General features: G+C 33.3%; 1 protein-coding gene across 20 annotated transcripts in view; it reads left to right on the top strand.

The window, feature by feature from the left end:
• Positions 1-2,137: 2,137 nt before the first annotated feature.
• LOC148283854 (protein lin-10-like) overlaps positions 2,138-16,196 on the top strand; it is a 147,051-nt gene continuing 132,992 nt past the window's right edge. For all 20 annotated transcript variants that reach the window (XM_088243092.1, XM_088243087.1, XM_088243090.1 and 17 more), the window contains exon 1: positions 2,138-2,252. The gene's annotated coding sequence lies outside the window, so the exon portion shown is untranslated. The remainder of the gene's footprint in view (positions 2,253-16,196) is intronic.

Below are 16,196 nucleotides of genomic sequence, written 5' to 3'. Positions count from 1 at the left end.
ACAACAAGAACATTCTTTTGGATCCATTCTCTGTTGTAGCTGACTCATGTCCTGTAGGCATAGGCGAGCACTCTTGGCGTAATGAAAGTGACCTGCTGAGTGGAAAAATGGAAGCATTTTCATGATTGTATCTAGGTGGAGGTCCCAGTCTCCCATCTATCCATCAACAGCGCGCCGCCACCATCAGGCAACAGCGCGCCGGCAGCGGCAGCGTTTGAAATTACTATAAAGCTGGGCACTATTACGCAGGTAAGTAAAACGATTACAAGAGAACTATAAGGGTTACTGACCCTGTTTTGCACTTAAATGAAAGGTAATTATATCTGCTATAACTTAATTTCTCGAAATTTTCTCATAGCATGAAGGATTCTGCCGGTATTTGGCTGAGAACATAAGCAAAACTCAATATTACAATATTTTTGGAATAAAAAACACTTTTTGAAACTTCATATCTCAAAAACTATTAAACATATGGAGCTGTGGGTCGGCTTAAATTGGTTTAAATTAAATATTATTTTAAAAAGATAATTACAAATAATGTGAAAAAAAAAATTTATTGAAGTCCGAAAATTTTGCAGTTTTTCATGTATTACGCAGGTAGCAAAATTTTTTTTGCTTGCAAAATGTAGTTTTGCACTCCCATAATAGGTCCAAACAACATACCAAAAATGCAGCTTTACATCGCGTTTTGCAATTTAAGGTGTTTTTTTGTATTATTTTACTGGCCTATAAGGCATCTTTTGGCCACTGTTCTATTTCTAGTCTATCGTATGAAAATTTGAGTTCCACTTTCAGTTCATCAAGATCACCTATCCACTCACTTCTATAAAGCATATCTTTAAATTCTTTAAAAGTGTCATTAGAAAGGTTGAGAGGATCAGTTGGCAATAAACTTTAAAAATGAACCATATGTTATTTTCTCAAAATATTTATTTTGAATAATTTATAAAACACGTTTAAAGGGTATTCCTTGGGATTGGTTGGTTTTGAGCTAAATCAGTGCAGGCGCTATTATTTTTAATTGCCAATTATTTGTTAACATTGATAAAAATTTAGTAGGTGAGTATGAACATGGATTTTAAAAATTATTTGGTATTCATATCTACTACTACAACTACCATCACGCTATTTCTAGCTCCTCCCTCGTTCATATAGCCCCGCCACACTATGCTCCTTGCGCTGTTCCTCACTTTGCTCCTCGTGCTGCCGCCCTCTCGCCCGATGTCCCCCTCTCCGACGTGACGCTCCGCACTTGTCATTTGTCTTTCTATACCCTGGACGATGAAACTGTGACAGTGTGCGTGCTATGTATTTTTAGTATAGCCAGTTATAGCAATGTCATACAAAGATATATACATCATTCAAAATTGACGCGTGCGTCTTGTGTGAGTAACTTGTTATAGTTCTACATTATGTCTGGTGTGAGCGCTCAATGCGTACTGTGACCGCGCGATTATGGGGCCAGCTACTCGCGCTTATATTGCCGGTCCTTTAACTCGCGCTCAAAAACCGACAAAATAGGGAGCGGTGGACACGACGAGGAGCATGACGTGCGGCATGATGAGTAATGTTGCCACACTACGTCTCTGCCTCCTTTCCTCACTACTTCTCGTGCCACTCGTCGAGTGTGTGGCAGGCCCAATACATTATGTCATATATCTGCTAGCGTTATGTTTATATTTGACCATCACACTTGTTAAATTTCGAGGGGTGTCATGATTCCTCTTAAGTGCGCCACTGTAAATAATGTAATAAAGAAAGCCATCTTAAATCTGTCTTATCTTTATTAGTAGGACAAAAGACCTTAGACGCGACCGCGTATGTCCCCGATTCACGAATCATAGGCCCGAGTTTCGAACCTACCTCTACCACATGATTCCCATTTTTGAGCGCAGTGATATCAGAAAAAAATCATGAATATTTAAAGCAGCTTTAAGAATTTAAACATTTTTTTAGCATGTTAGAACAGTGATAAATATCTCTGAGCGAAATAATAATAAAAAGTAAAATTATATCAAGGAATATAGAAAATATTTTTGCTGGATAGGTAAGGTCATTTCATGGCTACATGAGTTACCAAACTGACAGCTATAATTTTTTCTCTTGATGTTGTTGCCTTGATATTTTTTTACATTTCAGTTGCAAGCTTGACTGTCATGGCAAAAGCTGTTTTGTTCGTGTAGGTGTTGTGTCTCGCAAATTTGTGCACTAAGTTTTTTTTTTTTACCCGAATTAGTGTCTTTGATTAGCGGGTGAGTGTTTTCCATATGAATAGTGACACGCCGCATTTAATAATTTATTTCACTGTCGTGTATTGATATTTTACGTGTATTCTCATAAAGTATGTCGATCGATTAAATTAGCTCATACTCATGTGCAATTTTAAAACAGCCCTTAAGATTATGGCTAATTTTTTAACTTTAAAGATTCAACGGCCCTGTAAATATACGAATTCGTACACGTGTTGAAACGTACGCAATTTTCTGTGCGCTTTGTTAGATGCCCACCTGTCAAAAGTGTCTCGCAAATTCATCTGACAAATCAAGAGACATACGTTCCTATGATTGTTGATATTTTTGACTTCTACATGTCTTTAGTAGTTATTTAAAGTAGTTGAGATATTTTCATTGGCCTATCGCATAAATAAATATGAAATCGCAGGGCTAATAAATGACTTTTAATTGCCCGCTAAATAAACGACTATACTTCTGAAAATTGTATTTTAGTTTAACTTTACGGACTATAAAAATATTGTAAAAGTATTTAGTATTAAACATATGAAATACTGTTCACTTGCAGCCAAAACTTATCGTTTACTATACCTATTGTCGAAAACTCGCAAGTTTTAAAATTGTTTTAAAATTTAAGATGTTAATAAGTTAGGCGAAAGTACTCATCAAGAAAACGCAACGAATACCACATAAAAAAAGGTATGATTTTTTTTAAATGCCCGTATTGCTCAGGTTTTAACACATAAAATCTACACGCATTTAGAATGCGTAATTTTGAGAAATATGTTTTTTGTTGTTGTTTTTCTCCTATTTAAATATTAATTAAAACATGGATGTAGTGAGTAAATTTTATTGAAAAAATCTTTTTTTTTTTAATGAATAAAAAATGCATTGTCAATCTTGTGTTATCGCGAAGCCAGTAATGGTTGGCTTTAGTCGCAAATAAAGAATTTTTCTATAAGTGCTTAGATGTTATTAATTTGTGCATTCGACTATCAGTAAAATTATGCAACAGAAAGATTAGAAAAATATGTGATTAGACCAAATACAATGGGAAGTTAACCTTTAACTTCAATTTTATCTACAAAGTAAAAATAAGTTTTCTGAATGAAAAGCAGAATATGAGTACGATTTTATCTACAAAGTAAAATTAAGTTTTCTGAATGAAAAGCAGAAAATGCGTACAATTTTATCTACAAGGTAAAATTAAGTTTTCTGAATGAAAAGCAGAATATGCGTACAATTTTATCTACAAAGTAAAATTAAGTTTTCTGAATGAAAAGCAGAATATGCGTACAATTTTTTCTTCTAAACATGTTCAATTATAGATTACCGACGGAGATACTTTAAATGCTCATGCAAATATACTTATTTTCGCACACAAATATCGGTTTTTCTTTATAGACAGTCGAAGATAACTCTTTTAACTTCCTATTCTAATCGGGGCCCTTGGTCCGTATTCGAATGGCAAGTTATCTTTAATTTTATCTACAACGTAAAATTGAGTTTTTTTGTATGAAAAATAAAATATGTTTACCTTTTTTTCTAAACATGTTCAATTACAGGTTACCCAAGAAAATACTTTTTTAATTTTTAAAATAATTTTAGTACTAATATTTTAACACATTTTCGTACATAAATATCGATATTCGTGTATACCATCTCGATATGTACCGATAAAGATAGCGTTCATTATCGCGGCGCAGGTGCCCAAATAAAGTTAAATAATTGTTGCGTTTTCCTCGAAATGGACAACATTTGTTGCTTGAAATGAAAGGAATAATAAAAGAACACATTTTGACAAAATTATCAAAACTTTTTGACCACAAAACCGTTAAAACTTGTTTCCCAGAAAATGTTTACTTAAAAAACATGCCATTTTGATGATAACTTTTTTTGATTGAAAATTTTTGGTACAACTGGCCTTAATGAAGAATTTCCTAAATTCAGCCTATGTTACAACGAACAAATAAATTACAAAATATATAATTATGTCAAATTAAGTCCAAAAAGTATTTAGTATGAAAATCTATTTTTAAAAATAATATGATTATTTGTACATTGTGTACATATAAGCATATTCAGTGTACATTCAACATATAAATAATAGGTTTCTGTATTATTACGATGGGAAGAAAATAAATATCTACTACTGTGTAAATATATTAGGCGATTTTATAAATAAAAATAAAGTATTTAGAATAATTGTAACTAAATATTATCTAATTATTGCAGTCTCGCATTTTTATTGTATTTTTACTAAGTTTTTACTCTTTACAGAAATTTCCTAGCTAATCGGGACCTGAAACATTTAACCTCTGTGCATTTTAAAACTGTGAAATAAATAATAAAAAAATATATGATAATTAAATCTGCATCATCATTCCCTTTCCGCACCTAATGGTGCATAGGGCACTGCACGGGTATACCAATCTCTGCGTATCTTGATCATTTTGTTACATGAAAGTAAGATGATCAGTCTAACGCTTCATGCACCAGTCCAGGGACTATGAAATATTATATTGTGAAAACACCCTTTTTAATTAATATTTCATATCAACCATGTCAGGAATCGAACCCGAGATCTCTTGCATGGTAGGCAATCGCGATGACCATTACACCACGAGGCCGACAAAAAATAAAATCTTATTACACCAAAATATCCTTCAAGGACGTCGACTTGTGTGTTGTTTAATATTGTATAATGAAATACGTACGTACATAATTATATTCTTAGGTACATAATAAGTTTATGTGTATACATTAAATTACTTCTTTTTTTATGCACAGAAACTGACACCTGCATTCCTAAAGCGTCATAGGATACCATCGTTCATTTATTTTCACAAAAAGGAAATATCACATACTACAAATACCGATAAAAACATGTGAAATTGATTTAGAAAAATTCAAATTATTTTCGAAATCAATATGCATACTGTGGAGAAATGTTTTTATACATATTAAAAAAATATATCTGTACCAAAACGCGTCATCTTTGGTCTTGACAATTGTGTCGTCGAGATTCGTGACGATGTTCTATTTAAAATTAAACGGTCACAAAGCTCAAAATTTAACCGAATCCTGACGTATTAGGGGCGTGGCCAATGCAATGAACCGGGTATGTGGGAAATTAAAATTATAAATTTTTAAATATTTTTTATGCTACTGATAAACTCATTTTTTTTATTCGACTGTATTTCATAGATCCTTATTAATTTAAAATTGTAAAATGTGGTATTTCCCTATTCGAGTCCAATTTGCAATGTCAAGTGAAACAGAACGTCTCACAACTTATAGACTACTTACTTTGAATACACTGAGAAATATGTTTTTTATTTGTTTTGAATATTTCTTTCTTCACTGAAATCATATTATAATATTGTAACACATATTTTTATGTTAGTTATTTGTCTTAAACTTGGGTTGATCAAAGTGAGTGGTTTAATCTTTAATAATATGCATATCGTCGGCGCAACTTGTAAAACTCGTAAATCCCGAAATGATCAAAAATTATATTTTAGCGTTTTTTGTTAGGAATTGAAATTATCTATATGTGTGTAAAACTTGTACGCCTATACAATGCTTCATAAATTTTTTGTACAAAATAAAACCGTAAATTCTATTGATAGTAAAATATTTTTTTGTAAGTCCAAGTTTATTTATTTATTTTATTTTATTTCATTGGAAAGCCAACAGACATTTATACATTTATAAGAATCAATTATACCATAAAGTCCAATTAGAGGCTTCCACATAATATTGTTATTGTAAATGTTGTCACATAAAAATTATACATAACATAAAATAACTAATCATACAAAACTTATAATATTACTAGAAATGTAAATGAATATTGGTCACACAGTTGCACATTATAATAAATAATACAACTATAGTTGACCATACAGTGTTCATTTATTATGTGCCTACGTACAGAACTGCACATAACCTGCATAATATAGGCTGCGGATTCAAGGCGCAACATCATAACTTGAACGTTACAACGGTTTGTACTTTTTAGCGAGGATTATAGCAAAGTAATTGATTTCTCCGAACATAATATAACGGTTTCAAAGGTAGGTAAGCGATTTATTTCCTAGGTTTTTCAATGGCATGTGAAGTTGAATTGTATAAATTTCAACTTGAAATCGGTAATGTTTATGAGTGCCTATATTATTGTGATTTCTTACACAACCTCTTATTTCACAGTGTTTGAATTATTTTTAGATGTCAAAAGACATAAAATTATAGACATGTTGGGACTCAAAAAGAGAATTCAATTCTAACACTTAACGCTAATAAAGAATATATTGTATTGAATATTCATTGTAATGAAAGCTCTTCTGGTTATGGAGCTGTTACCGTTACTTTATTATTATTTATATTTGTTTTTTATTAACTCGCGATGATAAAGCAAGAATTAATACTTCTGTCGAGATAATTGTCATATTCAACACTTTGAATCATTTTCAAAGAGAAGACTTATAACATTTTGAAATAAATTTATGAATCCCAATTCTCGGGTAAACGATAGTGATAATGTACAATCTTCTGCTCCAGATGCATATCTCATGGAACATGTAAAACAATCGGTTCCACATTCGTATAGTGAAGAATCGTTTGACGAAGTACGCACTAAAAGAAAGAGGCTACCGCAATATGAACTTAAGCCTAAGAAGAGTGTCGTAAATATTTTGGAAGAGAAATGATTCATTGCAAGATATTTAGGAAGAAAAAAGGCAAATTAAAAACCGATGTAAATGCCTGCTTACAAAAAAAATCTTCACCATTTCAGATGATGAGAAAAAAATATATTTACGGGGATATGGTGAAACTGACACAACCAAAATGCCAAAGATCTCGAAATGTCGAAAGTAAAGGAGTTGATCTTTTTTTATGTTTTTCCTCGGGACGTGTTCTGTAATAACACTAGGAATTGTATGCTCTGTTAGGAATCGAAAAAAGTAATCACATGGAAAAAAAGAAGAAAATCGTCCGCAGAATCGATAATTATAGCAATTTTTTTACTTTTTAAAATGTTTTTTTCCATGGGGTGTATTAAAACCGAAACGCAACAATGATCAATTCTTTATTAAATATTGCCATGATGCATAAGTTTACTATAACAACAACAAAAACAATGGAATATAAACCCACCCGAATGCCTGTTGATTCAGTGCATTCAACAATCAAATGTTACACGAAAAACAGGGACATTGATAAATGCTCCCGCTGAATATATTTATGTATGTCGCTTTTCCCGAGAAAATCCTAAGCCGTATTCTTGCAAATATTGGTATTAAAAGGAATCCCAGAAATTCGAATCTATTCAATTTTCTAAGAATATTTACCCTGGTAAGAAAGCTAGCGAGCAGGTTTTTACTAGTATTTGCGTGCCACTTTACTAACCGACTGGGACGATTGATTATTTTTATTATTATGGATAACTTGCATAGCGCCATTTTCGTAATATAATACCTCAAGGGCGTTTGACATAGTGATACTATAGATAAATAAATTTAGTTGAAGCTTTTAAATTTGTAATTTGAAAACAATTTATTTTGTTTATTGTGTATGCAGACAATTGGTAGAATTCCATATTTAATTTGGTAATGTATCCAAAATAAAACAAGTTTATTGGATTGTAATTCTACTTTATTTTTTATAAAATATACAAAGGGTATATTGTGACGCGTTTCGTCTTGTTAGGACATTTTCAAACAAACTAACTTAAATATTTACAAAGGTTCCTGATATACTAAAAATAATTGCTATTTTATGTTTGTGGATTTCTGTACAAGCCAAAATAAGTAGAGTATGTCCTAACAAGACGAAACGCGTCACAATATACCCTTTGTATATTTTATAAAAAATAAAGTAGAATTACAATCCAATAAACTTGTTTTATTTTGGATACATTACCAAATTTATTTTGTGCTATGCTATGAATTTATTCAAATGATTTAGATTAAGAACCTATAAGGTACGATTTCCAGAAGATTGGGCGCTATATTGCCCAGATGATAATCGAAGAAGCTGTACTTCACATATTTCTAAACTTTAAAAACCTCTACATTTTAATTTTTTTTTATCTAATTTTTTTTTGATCAATCATTAAATTCCCGCCAAACTGCAAAATCAGTTTTTTTTTCAGGGATTTCTCTCTTTAAATATTTTAGTAACTCTATATAATAATGTATATATAAAAAATAAAATCATAAATATATCAAACAAAATAAAAGTTGAAAAAAATATATGATGAAATAAAGTATTTTTTGATACCGAAATATATAAAAAATAATAAACAAACAACACTTTTTTTTCACCTGTTTTAAACTGTTTATTTTTTTTTCTTTTCTTTTTTTACACACTAAACTTAGAATCCAAAAAATAATATTATATACTATCAAGATAATATAACTTATTCATAATTATAATTTTTGGCAGACATTAGTATCTACATTTAATAATCTACGAATTAACAAATGAAATGTTGACATTTGGTGAGAAATATGATGACGTGAAGAATTATGGTTTATGTTATCGCTGAATGTGGGCTTTCTAAATATACTGAAATATAATTTATTGTTAATTATTTTCATTGTTTTATCTAAAAAGTAGATTTTGTTTCCGCCTAATTCTAATGTAAATTGAATAGATTTATCTAAAGACTTTATTTGATTAAAAAAGAGATCTGAAACGCGTTTTGAACCATTAAAAATTATAAAAATTTCATCCATGTGTCTGTAATAACACAAACATGTTTAAGTAAGCTTAGTTTACATATTTCTTTTTCTAAAACGTCCATGTAAAAATCAGCTAAAATAGGTGATACTATTGGAGTATTTTTAATCGGTGACTGAAGAATTGTCAATGATATAAATCAAATCTTATATATTCACATTATTTGCTTTATTTAACAGAATTTTAATTATTGTCTTCGGCGTAAACAATTTTTCTGTGTTTGCGTGGTGTCCTCGATAATATACAAAGAGATTGTCAATATATGTTGTACATGCTGTTGGTTTACCCAATAAAATAAATAATCACTTAACTACTATTAACATTTAAACCATCATCTTTGTGTTCAAGATGAGTTTCGCTAATATCTGGAATGATTCTGTGTTGCGTGTTTAGTATGTTGCTAGATTCATCCTGTTATGCCAACGATGAAGCATTTACAAGTGCAGCTGAGGACTGCAAGTGTTTGTCATGTCCTCGTCCTGTGGGTCCGCGTAGTAGTTCCCCTCTCCTCGCGGGGTGTGATCTCCCATCTCCCCTCTCCCCTTTATCTATATCAGATTTGCATTATGCTTACTAAAGAATTTCTCCAACGAGGCTTTATTCAAATTCAAGATGTCGTGATCTCCCCTTTCCTTCCTTGCCAATATGAATTTGTGGAATCCATACTCTGGATAGACTGAGAGTTATTTCCAGTTATTTGAAGTTAAATAAGCTTTATGCGCCTACATAAATTTGAAAGTAGCAACATGCTGAAAAGTATATTCTATGGTTTCTCATTTGAAAAATTAGACTGGAATACAACCTGCGCCTGCGTATTGACGAGATTTGTCTGAGCGCGATACTGACATTTGACGGTTGCGTGATTTAACTGGAATAAATCAAATAAATTAAATAGGTCAAAAACAAGGAAAATATTAAAATCATTAAATTCATTTATAACGGGTTCTCGATCGGTAGGATCAAGTTTAGTAAGTACCCACCAGCGACGTATAATTTCATAGACGCTTTATAAGCGCGCAATCAATAGCATTTAAATCGGTGGATAGTTGACTTCATTATTTTATGAACTTTCTGCGTTATAAAACGGGACGCTACGCTGAAAAATTCAGTCTTGTGTGACGAGAAAAAGCTTTAATCGCACTGCTGTAACTGTAAAAAAAACAGAACAGATTATATCGATTCATTCGTAAACACAATCAAATTTATTGAATAACTTGCTCATTATTATGCTAGTCACTTACATTTTAATTTTTTTTTTTTAACAAAATTAAACTCTATAAATAATTACACTGACAGCCAGTGTCGTTGCCTATGGCAACGAGTTACACCTAAATATGGTCTAAAGGAATATGTATGTATCTTTTTCGCATGAATGTTTGCTTGTGTATCGTAATCTCTTCAACTTATCGGGGGAAACGCAATATTTGCTAAATCTGAGATTTTGTTTTTTATTTAATTTGATTTATTTAGAATTCAATCACATGTATAAATTAAATGTGTTTACTATTAGAGACTATAAAAAAAGGCAATAGTAGGGCCTGCCATTCAATTACATGTATTCACTTAATTTCAATAATAATTGTTATGTTTAAACTATATAAAAATAAAATCATAGTTATCTTGATATAAATTAAAATAATAGAAATATGGATAAAACAAAGAAATAGTGGGAAAGAAAAGGAAAAAGAGATGCAGATAGTGAGGAAATAACGTGTCTATTATAAGCCAGTGGTCCCTATGCATAATATTTGTAAAAACGCATCGGTTGAATGATGGTTGTGATTCGGGCTCGTTTAAAGATAACTCGGATCAAAGCTCCGTCGGCGTCGGTCGATTATTAAGTTAAACATAAATTTAATCTTAAGGGTGTCGATAGTCGATACCTGGGCTATAAATAAGATGCCCCTGTCATAGCGGTAGCGGCAATCGGTAGCTATCGCGGACCGGAGCCCGCGGGGAGGCAATCAAACTTCCGTCCGATCAATCTCCACCCCCGCCCCCTCCCAGCACTTGGACAGCAAGAAAGTGAAAAGAATCATCTCGTGCGTGAAATAACACCACCGAAACACATATTTCACATTAACCCTTATCCTTATCCTTAACCCCGACCTTTATGCTTTCCCGCTTTAGGTTCATTCGAGCCGCTGCCTTTGAATCTAGAAATATGATATTTGTATATATCTCGCGGGTGCTATTTCTCGCCACTTTATTATACCGCCGATGTTCCGACTACATTTCCACTCCTTTTTCTCTTATTTCAATTGGTTAATCCTATTTTCGGACGGAGGAAGTTTCCCCGTGCTTCGTATTTTTTTAAAAAATAGCGTGGTTAGCGGTTTCTACGGGGGGTTTCTCTGAAACTGCCAAATACCTCCGTCCACGTCCCGTCCCGGCTGTAACAGAATAAGGAAGGCGACTGAAGCAAGAAGTAGGGATACGAGATAATTACAGATACCGCTCCTCGTACTAACTAGGAACTGGGACCATAAAAAACTTACATGTTATAGTAAACATTTTAATAGTAGTAGTTCACTTATACTAAATAAGGCTACACTTTATTTAGTATATAACTAAAAACCATTAGTTTATCGATTCGCGGTATGCCGTAGTCTCGAGTATAAATAAACGATAAAGTTAATCTAACCTTGAACCGATTCTGTAGCGGATCTTTTTCTAGCCAATTCAAATAGACATAAATGTGTAAAAACGGAGTATAATACATAATTGCAAAAATATTCTCTCCATCGCCGACGAAAGTTTTTTGTTTATTTTTTTATCGTCTTGCGATCGATCGTAGTGAGACGGTCATTGGCGAGTGTAGCGGCGTAGAGCGTGTAGCGAGGTTCCGTCGTGATGCGCGACGCCGACGCTGAGCGACGCGCTGATCCGCTCGGCGTCTCCGTCGGGACGCTTTAGCGGGTGAACGCTCTCCTCCCTGCAAGCACTTATATTGTCACGGGGCATTGTTCCCTATCTATACCTACCATTATTTAATCAGAACACAGCATTTAGAGAATTTGAATAAGTAAGTAAGTATCGAGTTATCTGAATTAACTTACAAAATTTGGTACGTAAATAAACTAACTTTATTCATAGTTAATAAGTAGGTAACTATCGTGTACGACGCGACATGTAAACATCATTTGATATATAAAAACGTTTCCCCGTAGGGGTAGGCAGAGAGGAAAGAACTCCATATCACTTTGTCTTTGCATACATACCTCGCTTCTCAGGCACGCAAGTCGATTATTCCTACTCTTAACACCATATGAATTAAAAATCTGTTATTTGATAAAAATCTATTTCTATATAAAAAGTTTATTTTTACATAAAAAATTTAAGATGTTTCTATTCACTCATATCAAACACACACTCACCCTGTTCATAAACCCACCCTCACATCCATATACACTCACACACATATTCACATACCTACCAAAACCACACTCAACTCACTTACCCGCGCATCCTCACACAAAAAAACTCGCACACATGCACTTCTACATCTTTTAATATCTAACTGAACTGGATTTTTATAATCAAGGTTCGTAGGTTTTCACGGCCTTCAGAATACAGATAGTGTTTTTCTGGGTTATTATGCCGTGTTTGTGGGCTTTGTATTGCCGACGTTTCGGAGCACATTGCAGTGTCCATTTCAGCCCTGAAGATGGACACTGCGATGTGCTCCGAAACGTCGGCAATACAAAGCCCACAAACACGGCATAATAACCCAGAAAAACACTATCTGGATTTTTATAATTGTATTTATGTGGAAAACTGATTTGGCTATATTTTATGTTTTTGTATAATTTTGTTTATATTTTTTTTGTATTGCTGTTGTTTTTCTGAATAAACAAAAAATTCAAAATTAAAATCTCCATCTTCAAGTATTTGTAGGAGTTAATCGAGCCATGTCTTTCTCGGTCGTCCTCGTTTTCCGCATCCATCAACATTCGCATTGTAGGTCCTTTTTGCCGATCTTTCGCTGTCCATTCGCTCTACATGTCCCAACCAACGCAGCGCCCCTTTTTAGATTTTGTCGATAATGCGCGTCTCTAAAAGAAGAGGCAGCTCGGGTTCATGCTCTCCCGAGGCGTCCGCATCGCGTGTCCGAGCCAGGCCCACCGTCGCACCCTCAAAACGCTCGTCATAGGAGGCTGCTGCGTCCGATCTCGGACTTCAATGTTAGTTGTGAAATAGAACCACCTTATGCTTGATATTCTCTTTAGGCACTTGCTCTCAAAACTCAGAAGTTTTGTGTTTTGAGCTTTAGTAAGATGCCTGGATTTCGCAGCCATACAAGAGCACCGGCATTTCGTTTTGACCGTTTTGATGTTAATACATAATATGTGATTAAACTTATTTTTTGTAACGTTTACGCATAAAAATTAGGAGTATTATTTTCTTCTGTCGTTTCGGGTCCTCTCGGTAAAACTCGATGTAAATTTGTAGTAAATATTATTTTACGCGCAATTGAACGTAGTTATGCAGAAAGCAGCCAGTCAACAATTTTGAAAAAAATGAGATATTGGTGTTATCGCGTGCAGTAAGGTCAATTCTATGTTCTGCTTAAAAGAGCCAGACCGCTTTCATACAAAAAACTGTTATAATCACCTTCTGAAAATGGTGTCGATCACAAAAACGGCATTTCTCAATTTGCAGAAAACACCCACAGCATTTGGAAAATCTAACAGTACTTTTAAATTCATTAAAACTTATCAACTACATAATTATATTTTCGTTTGTAATATTTAAAAAAACTCACGTATTCATTGTTTATTATTTGTTTAAGTCAAAAACATTCCAGCTGTGGTGTAGATTTGATTATTCACTCTTTTTACAAAAGTGCTATTATCTCAATTTAACGTTTCTATGGCTGGCTGCTTTTTGCATAACTACGTTCAATTGTATCCCCACTTTCAGGTATTGTTTCGATGTACGGCATAAATTTTGAATTATTAATTAAATTCTAATTTTGGTTAGGTTAAAATAGCTACGGATTTCGACCAAAAAATTCAAATATGAAATATCCCGGAAACCAGTTTGTAGGAAATGAACAGTTTTCCGCCAAGGTTCTGTAGTTGTGTGAAAACGAAACGGAAATAGTTTTCCGCGAGGTTAAGTTTCCGCCCGCTGAGAAGTCACTTGCCCACCTATCCATGGAGCATGGGGCGCGTTACGCCCTAATTGTGCTACCGAGTACTAAACACTACCCGTGAGCGGTGAGCAGCCTGTGTACACCGCTCCAGGCTGAACGGGCGCCTTCCCATTCTTTAAGTGTCAATTCCAATTTCTATAAGGGCTTCGCGAGATCTGGATGGATCTGCACATACGCTTGTGCTGGAAAATTGTACAAAACATATCTCTATTACTAATGCAAAACTCAGCAAATAACGCAGTGTTGTGCGTAGGTACCTACTTAAATTGAAATCTAATTTTCCTTTGCTTCGATCCTTATTCCATATTATTTTGTGACATTATGGTGTCAGACGCAGGTTTTCTCCATTCGTCCATATTGCGCTTCGCCCCACCCGCATCTTAGGCGATACAATCATTTTCAGTTTCATTGGTCGACGTCATCTTTTCGCATTTCACGATCTGCCCAGCTCTGAGTCAATCAGATTTTTTATGCTTTTAAATGAATTGTTTTTATTTATTAAATCGCTATAGTTTTACTGTGTCCAGGCGGATGAAAAATACATTTCTGTGTGTGAAATAGAACCAGAATCCTAAACGAGTGCTTTCGACTCGATTAATTATGTTTTACTAAAATATTTAGAATATAGACAATAAGATCTTTTACGTATATCGTATTTTTAAATTCACGATTACCTACCTACCTTTTAGTTATTTTTATATGATTCAATTTGCACTTTCGAAATTTATTATATTTTGAACAACATTTTGGTAATTTATCCATTGAAACGTTTAGATAATTAACCCAATGAAACGTTCATCAAAATTAAAAATATAACAATGTTATTATTATTATTATCGGTATATTTTCTAATTTATATTTATGATTCAATTTTTATTATTCCCTGTAAGTTTTCTAATTTATATTTGATTAAAAAAAAATATATATGAATTTTTTTAAGCATCATTTAATGAAATGAAAAAAAATACATGTAAAAAGAATGTCCTTCCTAAACAGAAGAATTTTCTAGCTAGTCGGGACCTGCAACAAAGAACCTCTGTACATTTCAAAACTGTGAAATAAATAAATAAATGTACGGACAAATTGTAATTTTTTTGTCATTTTAAAAGACGATCCCTCCAAAGGTGATGCAATGCAACATAATACTGTTCGTGAGATCATTCTGTGTATGACACCATCACAATAATTTCGCGGTCACTTGTAAAATACGTTATTTAGATTCGAGTTTCTTTATTTTCTGCATTGAAAAATACGTTTGCGTGTTGCGATCAAGTAAGAAATATTTAGGTTGCGAGATTGGGAAAATGGTTAAAAAATAAATAATAATTGGTTTACTAATTCATGTCCAACACGTAATTATACTAGGGTTGCTACTTAAGTTTTGAGATAGACCAGTAAAAATAAATATTTATAATCGAAAATGGCTTTATTGTTTTTCAAAATATTCTCCTTGAAGATACACTTTTGCATGCGTTTGAACCAATTTTCGAAGCACTTTTTCCAGTCCGATTGAGGTACCTCCAAAACATCTTCCAACATTAAATGTATGCGAGTGGAACTAATGCTCAAGCATGCCTCAATCTCACGGTATGTCACATGACGATCTTGCAATATCAGTTCACGCAAAGCCTTTTTTTTTTCTCGCACAATAGCCGATTTTGGATGACCTTCACGAAAGTCGTCCTGTAACTAAGTGCGACCACGATTGAATTCAGAAAACCAGTGAAACACGGCGGCTCGAGATGGTGCTTCATCACCAAAAGTCGCAGCGAGTTGATAGGCACACTGTTGTTGGTTTAATCCACGTCGAAAGTCATATAAAATCATCGCACGAAAATGTTCACGATTAAGTTCCATTTCTTTACAAAATTATTATACTATATTTTATGTATCTGTAAACAACACAAATATCACTCGTATGACAAAACGTTCTGAGTACGTTTACCATTAAAATGGCAAACGATGACAATGTCAGATTTGACATATTCACACTGGTGTTGCCATATCTCAAAACTTAAATCGCAACCCTCGAAGATGAGGAAGAAACAAGAGAATCCTCT

The sequence above is a fragment of the Micrasema longulum genome, unplaced genomic scaffold (assembly GCF_059751315.1).
Source record: "Micrasema longulum isolate JH-2025_06_02 unplaced genomic scaffold, ASM5975131v1 h1tg000185l, whole genome shotgun sequence".
Lineage (NCBI taxonomy): Eukaryota > Metazoa > Arthropoda > Insecta > Trichoptera > Brachycentridae > Micrasema > Micrasema longulum.
This window is presented reverse-complemented; position numbering and strand designations above follow the sequence as displayed.